Genomic DNA, 18631 nt, shown 5'->3' on the forward strand with positions numbered 1-18631 from the left:
CCAGCTCTACTCACAACTGGCACAACAAAAGTCACACAATGAGAACACAGATCTAATGTCAAACTAATCACTGAAGCATTGATCACAGAGCCTAATGAGGTATTCAATTTAAAAACACTAAATTGTAAGCTAATTCTCTCACCACCTTATTCTGAGTTGAACCCTCGACTCTATAATAATCCAGGACTCTGAGCAAAACATTTGATTCTTACATCTATGTACACTCTGAGCAACACAGAGGTTGTCTTGCTGCAATATTGAACATGTGCCACACATTACTTTAGTAATTCAATTCGTGCCTCAACATAATCTAATCTTAAACTATTAATGGTATGATTTACTGTGCATCAACCTGATATAAAACAACAGTTCTTGTTACATTTTGTAGTTGCTAAGAGTTAAGATAACGGTCTCACTGTGTTTTTAAACACCTAAAGTGATTTGAGGAAGATTACTCAGAGCTATAAGCAAGTTAGCAGATATAAATAGGTGAATATAGCAGGAAGTGTTGTATTAGGACATTAGAACCATGAGCGTGGGCTTATCTTTGTCTGTCTTAGTGTACTTCATGACATAACAGAGACAATGCTCAAGAAACAAACTGAAAGAAAATGAAAGAAGGAAAGGATCTGAGCCATCACTTAAACACACATACAAGCACTCTCCACAGTGTGGATGTTGCCAGCCAGCTACAGCTTGTATCAGTAGTAGTCCAATTAAACTATGAGTGCATAAAGTGATGACTACAAAAAGTTAACTTAGAATTGTAAAAAGGATTTTTTTTCTCAACAGTATTTTTGTGGGTCACTTATTTAGTCTTGATGAGGACTGCAATGTAAAAAAAATAAATCATATCTTTTTGTTTTTTCTTGTGTGACCACTGTATCTACTTTAAGAAAATCTGTATGAACAACGGGCTTCAGCTAGTTCTGTCCAATGTTGGGAGATCAAGATACAACACCATGGTAATCTAACAGCAGCTGAATATTAACATTTAAAATGCAGTGTTATATGATACGTCTATATTTCTCAGAAGATGAGGAGTGAAACCAAGAGTGAGTGTTTTCATTTGGTAAGAAGAGATATAAAGATATGTTCAGTGCAACAATATAGAGCTAGATAAATGTTTTCATATCAGTCGATATCGTTAATAATCACGATAATATCATTATTTTATTTAAATTTAAAGTCAGATTTTTGCTCCTGAGTGAAAGTTGAATAAACCAGATGGCTTGTTAGCTTGTACTGGATTTACTTCTCTGATAAGCTTCTTAAATCTATCATTTCTGACGGTGCTAACAGGATACAGTTCTTTTGTGTAAGATGAGATTTTTGTGAAGTTTTAGTTTGTACATTCTTATTTTTCTCAGGTTGAGGTAATTTGCATGATTTTATTTAAAATTACAACAAAGATATATCAAATTGTATTCTGTGTATCAGTTTAGCAGAGTACTGTTTGAGTTGTGCACTCCCCTTTAAGTTTACCAAGAGCTACGATCGGAGTGATAGTTTCCCACAGTGCAGTGAATGCATCAGTTGTGCAGTGTTCAGTTGTCCTACAATCACGGTGGACATTAAATGTGTTCAAAATGCACAGTGGAAGTTGTCTCCGTGCTCTTCCTTTACCTCCATCCTGAAAGTATATTTAAACAAGTGTATTAAGTTTGTAGTTAACGCTGAGTGGACACAGTGGTAGACTAACGACTCTGCTTTGAGCAGGTAGGTTTTGAGTTTTCTTCAGTGTCGTCGTCGCATGTTTCAGCTGTGTTTACATTCCACTCCAAATGTCTTCAAGCCTGCCAACCTCCAGCCTTGTGACATGATTGGCTGTTCTTCTTCTTCTTCTGTCTAAGTTTGGGTGGCAACTAGCGTTTAAGGCACATTAGCGCTCCCTCCCTTTCCAGAGGTTGGGGGGTGTAATTACAAGTTCAAATACATCCATTTTTTTTTATTGAACATGTTATATTTATATTGAGAAAAATGATATCCCTTTAATTATCATTATGAAATTATCGCCCGGCCCTACCCTAATAGTTCAACAGCAGGTCATTAAATGAGTCTGTGCCTAGTCCATTTCAGCCTGCTTTATACATAAACTATACTACTGATGTTTACTGGTGTTTGCCCTTCAGCTGCACAGAATGGTGGAAGTCACATACAGTATGTGAAACTAAATAATTCATTATACCCACAATGCAACACAACAACAAAACTATTGCCTTTGAAAACTTCATTACAAGGATTCAGTAGTGTTTTCAAAGGTAATGGTTGAGCTCTTATTACTGATGCACAGCAGTTACAGATACTTGCAGCCGGCTTAAATAAACAATGTATAGAACACAGGGTGTGTGACACTGTACTGTACGATGTGTCATTTATGAGCTGCAGGACGTAGTTTCAAAGAGCCCACGTTTCATTAAATATTAATTAGGACAAATAATGTTGGAAGGCACAACATCTCTGAGGTGGCTCCCCCACAATATTTGACAACTAGCTGGACTCGAACCACCACTGACAGAGAGAGGAGACACTGAGAGACGGAGGGAATGACGAGAACCAGCTAATGGATGACGAAACACTTGATGAGTTAAGCATATATACACACCTCAACCTAAATCAGCAACAACAGGGGGGGTTGTAATAGTTTGGTGTGAGGCAACATCCCACTGGCAGGAGGTGTGATTTATGATGAGACGACAGTAATGAGAAAAGGTTAGCAACATGTCATTAATGAGATTTCACAGTGCCACAGCAAAAAGGACCCTACAGTTCTCTTCCCACTTTGTAGTGTGGATACTAGGGATGCACCAAAATGAAAATTCTTGGCCGCAACTGAAAACCGAAAATGAGGAAACCAAGGCCGAAAACCGAAACACCGAAATAAATGATTATGCCAAGTACTAGTAGGGAGACCGGGGACAGTTGTAATATTTCACTCCTTTGAATTGAGATTAAGCCATGCATTTTCTGTTTGTGTTGCACAGGCTTTTTCTAGGCCATTTATTAGCAGACACTTGAAGCTAGTTTGTATAGCAGTTTGAACACACTTGGTTTAAAGAGATCAAAGTTATAGACAGAAATGTCAAAAATGTTACAACTGTGTCCGGTCTCCTCTACCATTGCATTTATGGCTCTGACTGTGTACTAACCTCACTAAAATCAAGGATCTCATTGGCAACAAGGGTGCATGCCCCTCATCTGGTTCAGAGAGACGAGTCCTTTTTTCTGGGCACTGTTCTCCTCCTGTGCTGATCTTTAGAACGTGGATCAAGTACAGTCACGATGAAGTGCAGAGGATCCGAACAGATCTCTGTGAAACGTGTGCTGACAGACTCTAAGAGTGTACTCTTCATTGTTTTCACTCTGTGGTCCGTCTCAACCTCTTTGCTTAGAAGACGCTTTAGTGCTGCAATTAAAAGAAGAACGGATGCAGACATGTTGGCCCTTAGACAGACAAGCGCATAACTTATTTTTTGTCACACTCACAAGTTGTCGTTTGTCATTCTTGATTGGTTGCTAAGCTTCAACATGGCAGGTCTTATCTCACAAAAGCCTAAAAGAAGATAGCAGGGAGCAATTTTTGTTAAGAGTGTGATGAACAATGTGTGATAACCATCGTCTGTGAAGCATTAAGGCGTGGTCTTTTTCGGGGTCTGTTCAGCTGAGACCTGCATCCTTCTCTTTCTTATAGTCAGGACATTCAGGGTGGATGGTAAATGGACTTGTACTTATAAAGCACTTTTCTAGTCTTTCTGACCACTCACCATGGTAGAGGCTGCTATATAGTAGGGACCATCAGTATTAGCTAATCTCATTCATACACATTCACACACCGCTGAACAACAGTGGGAGCATTTTGGGGTTCAGTGTCTTCAGTGTCTTGCTCAAGGACACTTTGGCATGTGGCACCCGGAGCTGGGATCGAACCTCCATAACAACATTCTGCTTCTAGTTTCCACCTTCACCGTTATTGCAAACTAGCTACAAAACAAGGTTACAGACAGCAAAAAGGTAACCCAAACAAGACATCCTGAAATAAGACTTGGCTATTCAGGTATTATTATTTGAGGCAGAGGATCCAACCTAAGAACTACTTCTGCTCCTACACTGCCAAAGGCAAAACTCAACCTCTGTTAATAATTGACACGGCTGATAATATTTAAGCCCTGCTTATCAGTAGGGCTGCAAAATTACGGGAACTTTCCATGGGAATAAATGTGAATAAATCAGGAATCTACTAAATTGAAGGTTTGCTCTTAAAAGGGAACTTCAATATAGTTGGGGAAAATATATTTTAGCATAATCCTGACTAAAACCACCAGATTTCATGCAAGTACAGTTAAATATCTATGCTATTCCTCAATCACATGCACATAGCACACTGCTTACTGCAGGGCTATTGAGACCACGCCCCCTACATGCACTGTGCATTCCTCCATCACATTCACAGATGATTTCTTGAATCCTGCAGAGGCTTGAGAAGCTTGAGGGAAGATGCTTTTTTATTTGCATGTTGAACGGGACTTTTTTGGAGGGAGAGGGGCTCTTTTCATTTAACATTTGGAATGGGACTTTGTTGGGATTGAATTTTTGTGCATTTTTGAATGGGTTGGGTCAGGGGGATGAGTTATATTTAAGTCAACATTCATGTTTTTGTTCTTCGAAGAAATAATTGATTGTTCAATAAAATATTTAACACTTGATAAAGTTCTACTTACAAATAATTCTGTTTTAATTGTATTCATTTGGATGGATGTCTGCTTACAACAAAACAAATATTTATGCTTGGATATGATACCTTCCCATTAAATTACCCTCCCATTGATTCACATAAATTCCCATGTGGTTTAACTTCCCATGGAAATTTACTGGAAACGTTCCCCCCCTTTGCTCCCCTACTTATCAGACATCTACTAAAACGCATTCCCTTTAGAACCAATTCAATGAGCTTAAAGACATCAGAAAATTTGGGATGCTTGATGTGTCCAATAAACTATGGGGAAAACAAAGGATTTTTTTAATTATTTAATCTTCGGCTCACATTGTATCTGATAAAAACAGCTAGTGAAAATGGCATTTGTGTGCTTGTTTACGAGCCTACACGTAAAAACAATATAGATGGCAATACGCGGTCCGCCATTGATCATAGAGCTGTACTACACGCGCAGCCAAGCCAGCTGACAGTGTAGTCAACATGGTGTCACCAGTATGGGAGTTCTACGCTGTGTCTGAGGAGGATGATGCAGTTGCAATTTGCAAATGTGCCGCAAGAATTCCCAGAGGAGGAAAAAAAAAGTCTTAAAGTTTTAAACACAATGACTCTTATAAGTCACCTGAAAACTCACAATTCTGACAAGTTCATTTGATCATTTTATTATGGGGCCTGCTCAGTTATTTTATGTAGAAGAAATCCAAAACACACCAGGCTTGTCTTTCTGCTAGCACAGTGCAGGTCAGATTCTGAAAACAATAAGTGTCAGGAATTCATGCTCAATGGCACAAAATATGTAGTATTGCTCACTGCACAGATTAGGTACGAGGAAACAGCTCAGGACATGAGTCACACTTGTAGAAAATCACATTCCTCCAAGCCCTGACTAAAGAAGTCTACTGTCAGCACTTCTCAAGCAGAAAACCCCCATCATTAATTTCCCTGTCAGTCAGAGCTGACTGGAGTGCTGTCAGTCACCATGAACACACTCCTCTGCTACATGCCATTAGAAAGGGAAACAGTCACATTTTCAAGAGCTACTGCACGCAAGTTGTCAGCAGCACATTTTTCTTGAACTAGGATTTTGGACATAATCCAGCACTCAAACGTGCTGCTGAAGGACAAGAGATCTAAAGATGTAGCTCCTTTAAGATCAGGGAAAAGACAGAGAGGTGTGCTGTGGGGGGCTGGATGTTTGTGAAAGGGGCTGATAATTTTTGTACTACAGTCAATGACATAACTACTGAAAAATGAGATTCAATAATCCCTGGTATACAACCAGTGGTGGACAGTAACAGAGTCAATTTACTTGAGTACTATACTTAAGTACATTTTTTGAGTATCTGTACTTAACTTGAGTATTATGTTTTGGGGGGAACTTATTAATTTTACTCCACTACATTCAGAAGACAATTATTGTACTTTTTATCCCACTACATTTCTATCAGTGCTCTAGTTACTCACTACCTTTGCTTTGAAGTCAGCTCATGATTTCCTTCTCTTTTCTGAAATCTGATCCCTAAGACAGTAAAATGTGTTTGTGTAGTTCTGTTTGTCTCAGTGGTTTAGTCGTACCTGTATATCGTGCGTCTCCACGGTTGAACATGGAACAAACACAGAGCAAATTTCACTCAGATCAGGGAGTTCATTTAGAGGTGGTAATGATGGCTATAATTCCCCACTTGAGCACCCATTGCCATATCTTCAGCCCGTGTTAGAGGTTTTTGAAACAAAGAATGATACGTATCATTTGAAATATTCACCATGTTTCCCACTCTGCCCAAACATACAAACATTCACTGTCCAACCTGAGAAAGCGTGTTGAGCTACGTAACATTTGTTTAATTCCAGATGAACATTTCAAACTAAGTTATCTGTGCCTGGAGTAACTTAGTGTCTGTTTTTATTCCATGGTATAGTTTTTGGAGATTTCAAGTAATGGTTTCTAGATAAACATGATAAACATGAGATTTTTTGAAGAAGAACTTTGAACACTTAAGTATATTTAAAAGTACTTCAGCACTTTAACTCAAGTAATACTTTGATTGAAGAACTCTCACTTGCATTGGAGTAATATTTTACCTGGAGGATCTTTACTTTGACTTAAGTAATGAAGAAGTGTACTTTAAATTTTAATGTAATTTTTAATATATTTCTAATTTTCCTTTTCTTTTCTGTTTTATCATATTTGTCATTTTAATTATGTTCTTTTATGCCTGTCTGAATGTCTCCAATGCTTTTAATGTTTTAATGTAAAGCACATTGAGTTGCCCTCCTGTTTGAAATGCGCTATACAAATAAAGCTGCCTTGCCTTGCCTACTTTGTCCACCACTGTATACAACTAATAAAAGACAGAACGAGTATAATTCATTCCATAGATTACTACTGAACAAAACACATTCAAACAAAATCATGTAAGAAACAATCATAATCCCTTCCAAAATCCTTGCAAAACAGCATCTGTAAATCTACAAAATGCTACAACTGTAAGCAAATCTGAGAGCAGCACTGTTTCTTTGAAATCCTTCACAGTAAACCATAGACTGTGTAAAATAGAAGAGTATAAACCTGTCATCTTGTACGTCTTTGACAACCACAATGCTCCTACTAGCTAGCACCTGTCTGCTAGCTTTAGCCAACATTTACCTTAGCACACAGCACGAGTAGCTTTCCTTTAGCTAACAACAATAACTTACCATGTTATTGTAGAATATTCGGGCAGACTTCTTCGATGTCCTTCTCCTCATCCTCATCATTGTCCAACACACCTTCTTCACTGTTAGCAGCTAGCATCCGACGATTTGATATTACCGTCTGGCAACTCCCCATTCCTTCCAGCCCTGACTAAAGTAACAAAGTGAGCCGTCAACAAGCTGTTGAATGAGTCTTTGTTTATCACAATAAAGTTGCAGTAGTTGAAGGAGTGCACATATTTAAAGATTTAAAACAACAAATTGTGCCACAGGTGACGACGGTCAACGTCATCGACAGTCTTCTTCTTCGTTGGTGGAGTTTTGTTGCAGTTGGCATCCACAGTCATTGCTTTACTGCCACCTACTGGGCGTTACAGTTTACAGCGAAACAGTATTCACGTATGTACGGTGTGCCATCGTACATTCCAGGGGTGTCAAACATGCGGCCCGCGGGCCAAAACCGGCCACCCAGAGGTTCCAATCCGGCCCGTGGAACGACTTTGCGAAGTGAAAAAATACAGAGAAGACATTAACTGCAATTTTTCAATAAAAGTAACTACTGTTTCAAATTTGTCCTCTGGGGGTCGCATAAAATCATAGTGCTGACGGAGCGCACCTGAACAGTGCTTTTTTTCCGGGACTTTTTTTCCTAAAGGAAGAAAATAGATGACTTCCTGTTTGCATAATCAGGTTGAGATTGATTAAGACTTTTTAGAGCACTATAAGATGATCCACTAACGACTAACACTAGCACTACACCCCTGCATACAACACTGTCCAACAAGCAAACTGTTCATGCTGGAGCGGAGGCGTCCAAATAATCCACTTTACCTTCTTCATCATTATAATCTATCTGTTCTTTTGCAGTAAACATTTCACTCTGTGTCAGGTGAATGGGTAACCTGTGTGTTTAATGTGTTCGCAGCAGGTTTCAGTGCTTAAATAGTAAAATATTCGCCCCACTATGAGACTCATCATGTTTTTGTAGAAAGACAGTTCATTAAATGTGAACATTTTCAGAATGTACTTGTACTTTTTTGCACTAAAACAAAGGTAAAAATGTAGAGTTGTCGTTATGATTTTACTGGTCCGGCCTACTTCAGATCAACTTGGGCTGTATGTGGTCCCTTAACTGAAATGAATTTGACGCCCCTGGTCCATTCTATCACTCAGGTCATCGTGATATACCTCACTTGGATGTCAGTTTAATATATATATTTTTTTTTTAAGTTAAGGAAACATAGACAAAAAAATAAAATCACTTATTATTTAGTTCTTTATCAAATAAAAAAACATAAACCAGATCAATAATAATAATAATACTTTTATTTGTATAGCACTTTTCAATACAAGTAACAAAATGATTAACAAAAACAATAAAAACAGACAATAGAAGGAGAAAGACAATAAAATAAAACAGAGAATAAAAGCTAGGTAGGTAAAACATTATAAATTAAAATAAATTCACAAAATAAAAGCTTCACTATAAAGATGTGTCTTGAGTAGTGAAATAAAATCAGGGACTGACTCCGTGAGTCTGATTTCCTACATAAGCATATTCTTAACATATCTTACAATAATGTATGAAACAATGTTATTCATTTTAAAAGACTTAGGGGTGATAACACTCCTCTAAGAAGCATTTATAGAAATTGAGCGAAGCAACTCACTAAAATGTCTCTATTGTGGGTCAGGGTTATCTAGAAAAATACCACAATTTCCCACCAGCAGAACTTCTCAGTTGGAGGAGAGGGTTTTGTTATGTATGCAGTCATTAGAGGCACTGTGGAACAGAAGGAGATTGATGGACTTGTGCAGCCTTGTGCGGTCTGTGCTGCCTGGTCATACGAAGGCGAGCTCCTTACAGCGCTTTCCCCAGGGCTAGCAAGACTATTGGTCGAAGTTCAGATATAACTTCATTTTCTATGTGGATGAAATGCACCTTAAGGGCAGAGGCAGTGTGTGGAGGAGGGGAAAGGGTTGGGTAGAAACTGTGTTTCAAGCACACACAGATGTTCGCTGAGAGTCAGAGGCTAGGGCATAAAAGAAATCCATTGTGGCTGTGGAGCCTGACTGGTGACAGAAATTAAACGTGTCCATGGGCTTTTCATATAACAACCCAAGGTCTATGTCAATAGTACCAGAGTTTCGCTTGCATTACTGAGCAGAAAAAAGTCTTCTGTTTGTGCTCCAAATGTCAGTTTCTTTAATATTGCTATGTGAATTTATTATACATCCAAAACATCCATCTTCAAGACAATGGACATTACAGTCTTTGTATAAATACTGAGTATGAATAAAACAACAGAAGTGAAGTTTAAAAGATATTGCTGTCTCCGGATGATTATACTGTATTTGTACAGATATAACATAATATGGAAGATAGAACACAATCCCAATTTCTGTAAAACTGTGTCAAACAACATCATGAGTGTTCTCTTCTGACTACATTCCTTGTTCTTACAGAATATCTACAGGCAGGTTTTCCTACATCCCCAACTGTTGGTGCCTTTTCCAGCTGAAATGCTTAAAGATACATTTAACATCCAGCAGTACCAGGTCACCTGTCCTAAGATCAAAAGGGAGAGAAATCTAAGAAGTTCATATTATACAAAGAAGTCAGTGAACAACTATTGGAATAGAAAGAAGAAATATCAGCCCACAACTGAGGAACGTATTTTTGAATCAGAATCAGAATCAGAATCAGAATCAGATTTTTGTTCTGTGATTACGGTTTATTCAGAAACATGTCTTTCCCATTAGAGCTCTGTTTGTTCCTCTTTAATGTTTATGGAAATAGTGACACAAGAGAGTCATCACTGTTGGATCATGACACCAAACTATGATGGTTTCTTTTAACTTCTCAAAGCAATACAAGAAGATACTACCATCAGTGACAGCTTATAGCACAGAATAAGACATGGATCAGCTATACTGGTCAAATATTAGGGTAACGACAAGTTTTGTTTTGTATTTAGTTTTACAAATCTAATTGATTTGTAATAACACTTCCCTAAAGTAAAATAGATGCTTTAAAATCGGTGTTACACTTCTGAGAATATTGTACCATCAAACTCCTTATGAGCCACAGAAGACCAATAAAGCTGTATACTACAATATGAAATCTAATGAGGAAAATAAACTGCAATAAATCCAATTTGTTCAGCTCTTAGAAAACACGATCAAGTGCTCCAATTTTCATTTAATTTATGTTTCAGTATTATGTCCAACAATAACTCTTTGCAAAAGCAAATATAAAACTTCATCATCTCCAGAGGTTGTTGTAAAATCTCACCCACATCACAGACACCAGTGTGCACAAATGAGTGTGCGTGTGTGTTTTGTGTATCTTCACAGACTGTGTAGTAAAATCTTGATTCAACAAGACAAGACAGTCACAAAACTCCCAGCTCACTCTTAGTCTCTCCTCGATTGAATCTTTGGAGACAGATACAGTGTTCAAAAGAATATCAGATTGACAGATTGATACATGAGCATGTCGGACGTGTTGATAGTAGCAATCTGTATGAAACACAGGCCAGAGCAGCAAAGAGAAATTACTTATTTTTTTGATGCATGGATCCCACTGTGGAGCCTAGTTCATGGAAAGTTCAGCTGAGCAGCCGGCTCTGTCATGGTGCTTTTGAATGGATTCACTCTGTGCTATCTCCTTGGCAGGCCGGGGGTAATGGATGAGGTGCAAGGTTCCAACAAAAAGCACATCTGCATCCACACGATAAAGTGTTTCACAAAGGAGAGCCTGCTTTCTTTGAACGGGGGACCCTCTTGGAGTTTCTCACACATGGTCCTCATAAACAGTTGAGCTGCAGGAGAAACCAAAATGTTACCCTTTGTGGTAAAGTCTGTGGGAAATATACATGCAACTTACATGTTAGATGTAGCATTGCTTACACTGAAAAACAATCAGTGGTTGCATCATATTGAAAACATTTTAAGAAATGGCTCACAGAGAATGTCAAACATTGACTGAACGTAAGCCCACATTCTTTTAAACCCCATGCAACTCATTTCAAAAAGTGGACCAAACTAATTGTCAGTTTTCCAAATTAGCAACACCTTCAAATTCTGTAGTTTTTACGTTTCACCAGCATATTGAAATGACTTGCAGGCTGGCGCATTGAGAAATTATTTGACTAAATGAAGAGTACAGTTTGAAGTCTTACTGCAGCTTCGAAATACAAAAAAATATGCTTTTTCCATAAACTTGTAGTGTTAGATAATCTAAATTATCTGATTATACAGTCTCCCTGATATTATGCTTATTTAATGCCACATCAGTTTTCATTTATATTGTGAGGACAAATGTGATTTAGCGCTGGATTATGTTCACTGGTTGCATTTTCCAGAGTAAATGAAGTGAAAGGTGGAGGGGTGGATATTTAGCGAAGGACAGGACTTCAACTCAAGCGATGGGGCTTTACATCCTGAGTCCCCTGAAGTTGTTCAAATAACAAAACCACATAAATAATTGTAAATGTATTACTTCTTGAGACCAAAATACTTCACTACTCACTTTGTATTCCACTACTTAGTGTGATGGCAATTTTGTATTGCTGCATAATTTAGTGAGAATTATTAAACCCTATGGAATAAGTGTGTCCCACAATGCGTCATCGAAGTAATGTGCCATAAATGGCCACTGAACAAAAATATCTCACTGTGCACTGAACTGAATTAACAGCACTGAGTATATGTGCAAAATAGGGTGTGAAAGTGTCTTCATGTTGCATATTAGCTCACTGTAAGTTACTCTTGAGGGAATGAATTGGGACAACCTGAGTGAAAGGTCTTTGCCTATGCTGCACCAAGTCCTGCAACAGCCTCAATATAACCATAAGAATAATATGTGACCAAATATCCCATTGCAACAATGGAAGATTCGGTGAAAATTTGTTGAAATAAAGGGTCATATCAATTAAATTAATTTCTTGCAGGTATAAAATAATTCACAATCATGTTCATTGATAATTAAGTCATTAATTTGCATTACTGATCAAGCTAGTATAGGATAAAGTAATATCACTGACTGAAACATCCCAATAATGGTGTGGACATTGGTAGAAACTAGTAGAAATGTGTTTCATCTCTGCCTTTGGTCCATTACTGAGCACATGTCATTGCTCAGGGTAGACAGTATTGTGTAATTGACTGGCTGGCCCTGAGGCAACTGGAGATGTTCGGCATCTCTGTGGTCACACCTCAGCGCCTCACAGTTGGCAAGGCTGGGCTTGCAACAAATCACACTCCGCTGACAGCCGTGCTTGTCTTTCTCTGCTCACATCCTGTGGAACTGCAGCAACAGCAACAAAAGCGCCTGAAAGACAAGGATAGCACATTTAAATATTACTCAGCATCACACCAATCTCACCCAAACCTATCTGCAAATGAGGACCAACTAGTTCCAATCAGAGAACTGTGAGCACATGGTGGAGGCGTTTACCCCGCCTGTAACCTCAGAAATGGCTGGGAAACCTCTGCTCCAGCAAATGGGAAGGTCTGGCGGGGGGAATGTATTGTCTGGGCACTCCAGAGAGAGAACAGATGGGGACGTGCTCCTGTTGTTGGGCCAACAGGACACTCGAACAGGCAGATTGCACATTTACATTCATGCCTCAGCACCAGCGACATTACAACTAGTGCTTTATATGCAGTAAAACGCCTCATTGCGTCCAACATATACTGTAGTCTGGGGCAGTCCCATTTGATACACATAAGTTTAGCATTAATGTACAGTGGCCGACAAGGGCAATGTGTTGCAATGGTCTTAGTACCTCGATGAGGAGAGATGGGCTGCAAGTCAGAAATGCTGAAAATTCAACATCATAAAGAAGAAAAAAATGCATTTGAAAATGTGATGCAAGTGAAAAAGGAGCCGCAGAACATTAAATCAAATGCAGTACAAGCATATAGACTGCAAAAACAGAAATACTGTAAAACTATGAGTCCCCAGACCTGACAACAAATGCAACAGAAAAATGCTGTAAATCCGGTCATTACAGCTTAAGCACTCCAGACCTGAAGGGGGCGCTAACTGAAACAGCTGTGTGTTCTATGGAGGGAGAAAGAAAGGAGAAGACAGAGTTGCAGAGTTTACTGATTATCAGACCAAAAAGATTGATAGCCGTTTGGTCTGAAAGATTGGTGCAGTATTTTTTTTGTCATATTTTGACCTTCTATCGTTTGTTTATTTAAAGTGTATTCGCAGTTAGCACATTTTTTTTTTTTTCAATCATATTTTTATTGGGGATTTTAAAAAAAAACAAAAAAACATACATACAAACAAACAAACAAGAATATAAAAAAGGCAGCTCAGACATTTTACAAAAGGACACTACTAGAAAATATAAGATACAAAAAACAGGTTATACATCTTACAAATGTTAAATGTTAAAGGTGGACCAAGAAGATGAAAAGGTAGGTCAATCGGTTAGGCACCCCTTATTCACATTTGCAGACATGACTCCCATTACGGCTATATTCGCAGTAAGTACATTTGATTTGGCTCTCTGGAGCACTTTCATCTACTTGCAACACATTTCTGTCATTGCATTTGTTTTTCATTCTCATATTTTGCTCTGAATCTGCCTTTTATCTCAATCGCCAGACTTTTTTTCCAGATTGAAAGTTTTTGGCCCATTGCAGCAGTTTTTCCCATGTTGGCCACCATACAGGTAAACATAATTCAGAAATTAAGCAAATCCTAGGATACACAATCTTTATCATTAAGTTATATACAGGACAGACAAGAAGCAGGAAAAAACACAAGCAGAAACAATTCCTAACAAAATGTATTCAGATTTGGCCTGCTGGTCAGAGTGCATCCCAAAAATCCTCCGGTTTGATTTTATCCCATCTATCATTATTCTCTTTGGCAAACACAATGCCATCGGTTCCCAGAAGAATTATAGGGCAGCTCTGCAGAAGACAAACAATTTACTGGCACTTTGCCTCACTGAACAGCGCTGTCAGCCTGCCAGGAGCCATCCATTTTAAACAATACGTGTTTTAGTCACCATGCTGCACATTTCTTGGAAACAATAACATATTTCATGGAACCATTCAAGTTAAGCCAAGATTTTAAAATAATAGCCGCTTTAAAAACACTGGTTACTCTCATTACAAATGTTCCATTTTATGCTTGATGAATTTAGATTTGACAAACACAAAATAGAAATGATAAGAAGGGATGTGCTGGGAAAATACCACCATCTTCCACACCTCTATTGTGCTCCAGACTAGCTGAGCTTTGGAGAGGGAGAGCAGATAAGATTCTTCTTGGCAGCCTCCTCTGCATTAACTCCCTCTCCTAGCAGAGCGTAAATTAAGAGGGGAGCTAGTGCAGTGTGCCGGAGCAGGAATGTGGGCCTGAGGCAGAGGCGAGCGGAGCAGCGGGATGCTCCAGGGGAGCTAGAGGCTACATTATGCTGCAGCAGGGCCAGAAAGCTCAGTGTCTGACAGCCCAGCGCCCTCAGCGGACACACCAGGACCACTGCCACCGTATTCTCAGGACATTTACATTATTCAAAGATAAATGCATTGTCAATTTTGTGTCTCCCAGCACTAGATATGTGTGCCGCTTCACTCCTCTCGCAGCCAAAGGTGGGCTCACCTCCGCCCGCTGCAAGACACACTACAAATGAAATCAAATGTCTTTCTCAGTGGTGCAGAATTACTTAACCCTGCACGCTGCCACTGTGCTCCTAGACTTCAGATTGTTATGCAGGGGGCCTGTAGGTAAGGAGAACAATAGAGGTAGGCGAAGCATCTTTACATTTCAGTAGCCTTACAATATTCATCTCACATTGTGGATTCACACTGAAATGTAACACTTAGAATGATGATTTTTTTCAGAAGGAACTGTATCTGTGTGTTATTCTTAGATAACAGAACACATCATACAATCAAAGCCAGAAATCAGATAAAGTGACATCTATGAAGTCACATCTGCCTGCTTGAAAAGCTGAAACTTGCAAAGGTGTGCTAGGCAAAAAAAACTAAATCTGAAATGCACTCACACCTGGCTAAATAGAAATACACTCAATTCTGACCAAGGCATATATCCCTGTAATCTCCACCTTCTATGAACCCTACTCATTTGTCTTTCACATGACCTTTGACACTCCAAAGAGCTGATAGAGCAAGGAAATATGGATGCATTCTGAACATTTGTAAAACATTTCTTACATACAGAAGGAAAAGAAGAAGTAAAAAAGAATAGTTCCAGGGATTTTCTGACCAGATTAATTTTCTTGCCAACAAATTTAACACAAAAACCAAAACCAACACCTGAATGAAGCTACCAACAAGTATAAGCTTTGTGAGAGATGTATCTTTTTCCTCTGTGTTTCAAACATCTGTTGATGTCTAAAAAACTTTTACAAAAGCACATCAGTGGTCATACTTTTGCCATGAAGATAGGAGCTGTTGTTTATTTTGAATCTATTCCACAGACACAGGGACGTGCCCAGACTTTTTGACTGAGGTGGCTCAACTGGGACTCTGGTTCATGCAATGGCAGCATGAGTATCATACAGAAATCATCTAAACGTCAAGAACTCAAAGAGAAGATGTTCATCAAGTCAGACATTTAAAGTACTTTTTAAAAAATCACAAGCTAACTCCTTCACACTGTAAAAAATAAACATTCATTGTCAACTGGAACAAATACATCTATTTTTGTCATTTTTAAATGACCAACAAACCAAATGATGCTACATGTAAATTCAAAGAAAACTCAAATTATTGATTTCAACAAAAATCCCACCTCTGACATTAAAATCACCAATCATAGCTTAGGATTTAGGAGCAGCACCTGGGGTGGCCAGTCAGATTTTGAGGGGGCCCATTCCCTTACCAACCCTCTGGACGCAGCCCTGACACACTTTGCTAGGCTTTAAGTCCAAAGTGGTTGAATCTGCTAATGAAAATAGTCCCCCAGCAAATAGGATGCTTTTCTATTCTAATGAGATTTGCTTAGAAACGACAGTGCCTGGCTTTTTTCTGGATTATTTGAGTTTTTATGATACTTAAACAGTGCATTTGTCATTGTTTTTAAAAGTAAAGTAAAGATTTTTATGTCTTCAGCAGGAATAAATTGGCCGGGGTCAGTTTTTGAGAGACTAACACCGCTGGTGGTTCTTTATATGAGATTTGTTATTTTCTATTGATTTTAATGCCACACACTCAAAGTCACATTACAGTAATCGTTTGAACCTTCCTCTCAAACAGTATTATTTCTGCTGTCCATAGTAAACCATGCTGTAAATACCCTGAGTGTCAAAGTGATAGAGATCTAACCTACATCCTCTGCAGGAGTAAGACCTCCAAAGCAGCAGGACTCAGTTTCCCTTCTGTCCCCCACTGTGCAGAAAAAAGTTCCCCAGGAGAGACTGTGGATGAGATTTTAAAACTTCCCTCCATGCATGAACTGTTAACTTTAATACTGAAACTTATGAATATATAGTTATTCATTCAACAATCCATCTCTCATATCTAAAAGTCACAGACTATTTTACTGGAATAATGTGTCTGGGATTACAAATGAAAACCACACAGGATCATTCTTTATCCAGCAGACAGATTAAATTCCAAACCCTGTTACTGTAATAGGCACACTTGTAGCTCGCCATGAATTAGAGCTCTAATTATATTAGGTACTATTTTAAACAAAATAACACATTTCTTATGATCCATAGGTGTAATTTATAGCAAAGCCAGGTTCATTTTCTTGGGCAATCAATTTGGTGGTGTAGCAGAAGACTAATATAATTATGTAAAGCGCTGAGAGCTGAGTATCGCAGTCAGCACAGAAGGCTTTTTCCAAGATAAATGAAGATGCAATTTATTCACTCATAATTTCACACAGAAAAGGCTGTGAAAGAAATCCATATGAGCATCAGAGAGAGGGGTAGAGGCACTAATACTTTTTGATACTGAAGCTTTGTAGTCAAAGCTTGGGTAATGTATGAGTTACTTCAGGTTTCCCCACATCAGTGAGCTATCTCTCTCATATGAGGAAGGAGGAGAGCAGCCTTTTGGCCAAGCCCTCTAAATCATACCCTGAGGAGGGAGTCATTTATTATAGTTACAATTATATCAATATCACTAACACATAAGAGCTGCCATAAATCCACGCACATCAGAGGCTGTGACAACATGCATGATCAATGTAAGGAGGTTTTTCAGCCACAGATGACGATTTGGATGCAGATTTCTCACGTTTTAGAAGCTCGAAGAACCAAACCCAGGATTATCATAGTGATTCAGAGACTTACCTATAGCTCTGCTGCTGGGCATGTCAACTGTGCAAAACGAAAGACCACCAACTCACGCTTCCACTGAACAAAATATTTGTAGGTTGGTGTAATTTGTTTGAGGCCAGGCTCCACTGTTGCTTTGGGTGACATGTTGCATCACTTCCATGAACAGAGGCACTGTAGTTTACTCTGTATCAATCAATCCAATGTGTAATGCCCTGCTGCTGCTAGCTATAGCATCAACAGTAAACCAATCCGCCACTGAAAGTAGTCCCCAGTAAAGAGGTCGTTTACTCCTGCTCGCATGAACCTGCTGTTTCAGGAAATAATTATGTCTTTTACAGAAATTAAGAAAGACAATTTTCACCAAAGAGAAGTAACTAATACTGCTTTTTTTTGAGTATTTTCATTAGATTTTATGTGATAGCAGTGCAGTAAAGTAGCATTTCTTTTGATTTCAATAGGCCTGCAACACACACTACTCAGACTGGATCTCTTCATTTGATTTTCTTTCATAAAAATTGTATTTTTGTGTGTGTGTCCATTCATTCAGAAGCAGAGTCCAGTTGTAGAACAGTAAAACTGGATGAAAACTTACTCCAAGCTTTTGGGTGCTTTAGATGTAAATCAGTCAGTTCTTCCTAAGTGCAAGGAAACCACGTCTGCAGACTTATTTTATGCTCATTGCCTTGAACTAACAATTGGTTTGGTTATTTAGGGATTACTTCACTTTGGTTAGTTGGTGTGGGACAAATGTCCCCATGCAAAATGCACTCTTCATTAGTTAACCTGCAGAGAGACAGACTATACATATATTTAAAGGGTGTTCAGATGTGATGTTAACCTGCAGAACTTGTTTAGTCTGCATGGCTCCAGAGGAAAATGTAGCAGAGGCTTTATGAGTTGGCAAACAACACAGATACCCTCTCCATGAACAGACTGTCCGCCT

The 18631-nt window shown here is 38.7% G+C and overlaps 2 long non-coding RNA genes across 6 annotated transcripts in view; both read right to left on the reverse strand.

Annotated features, from left to right (window-relative positions):
• The window catches only part of LOC117819807, a 73069-nt gene extending 65314 nt beyond the window's left edge, over positions 1–7755 (reverse strand). For all 5 annotated transcript variants that reach the window (XR_004632633.1, XR_004632632.1, XR_004632631.1 and 2 more), the window contains exon 1: positions 7409–7755. This is a non-coding gene — a long non-coding RNA (uncharacterized LOC117819807). The remainder of the gene's footprint in view (positions 1–7408) is intronic.
• Positions 7756–10574: 2819 nt separating this feature from the next.
• LOC117819720 lies at positions 10575–17928 on the reverse strand. The gene is made up of 3 exons (XR_004632607.1): positions 17701–17928; positions 12625–12740; positions 10575–11229 (listed from the first exon to the last, which is right to left on the reverse strand). It is a non-coding gene; the product is annotated as an uncharacterized LOC117819720 (long non-coding RNA).
• Positions 17929–18631: the final 703 nt, after the last annotated feature.

The sequence above is a fragment of the Notolabrus celidotus genome, chromosome 10 (assembly GCF_009762535.1).
Source record: "Notolabrus celidotus isolate fNotCel1 chromosome 10, fNotCel1.pri, whole genome shotgun sequence".
Lineage (NCBI taxonomy): Eukaryota > Metazoa > Chordata > Actinopteri > Labriformes > Labridae > Notolabrus > Notolabrus celidotus.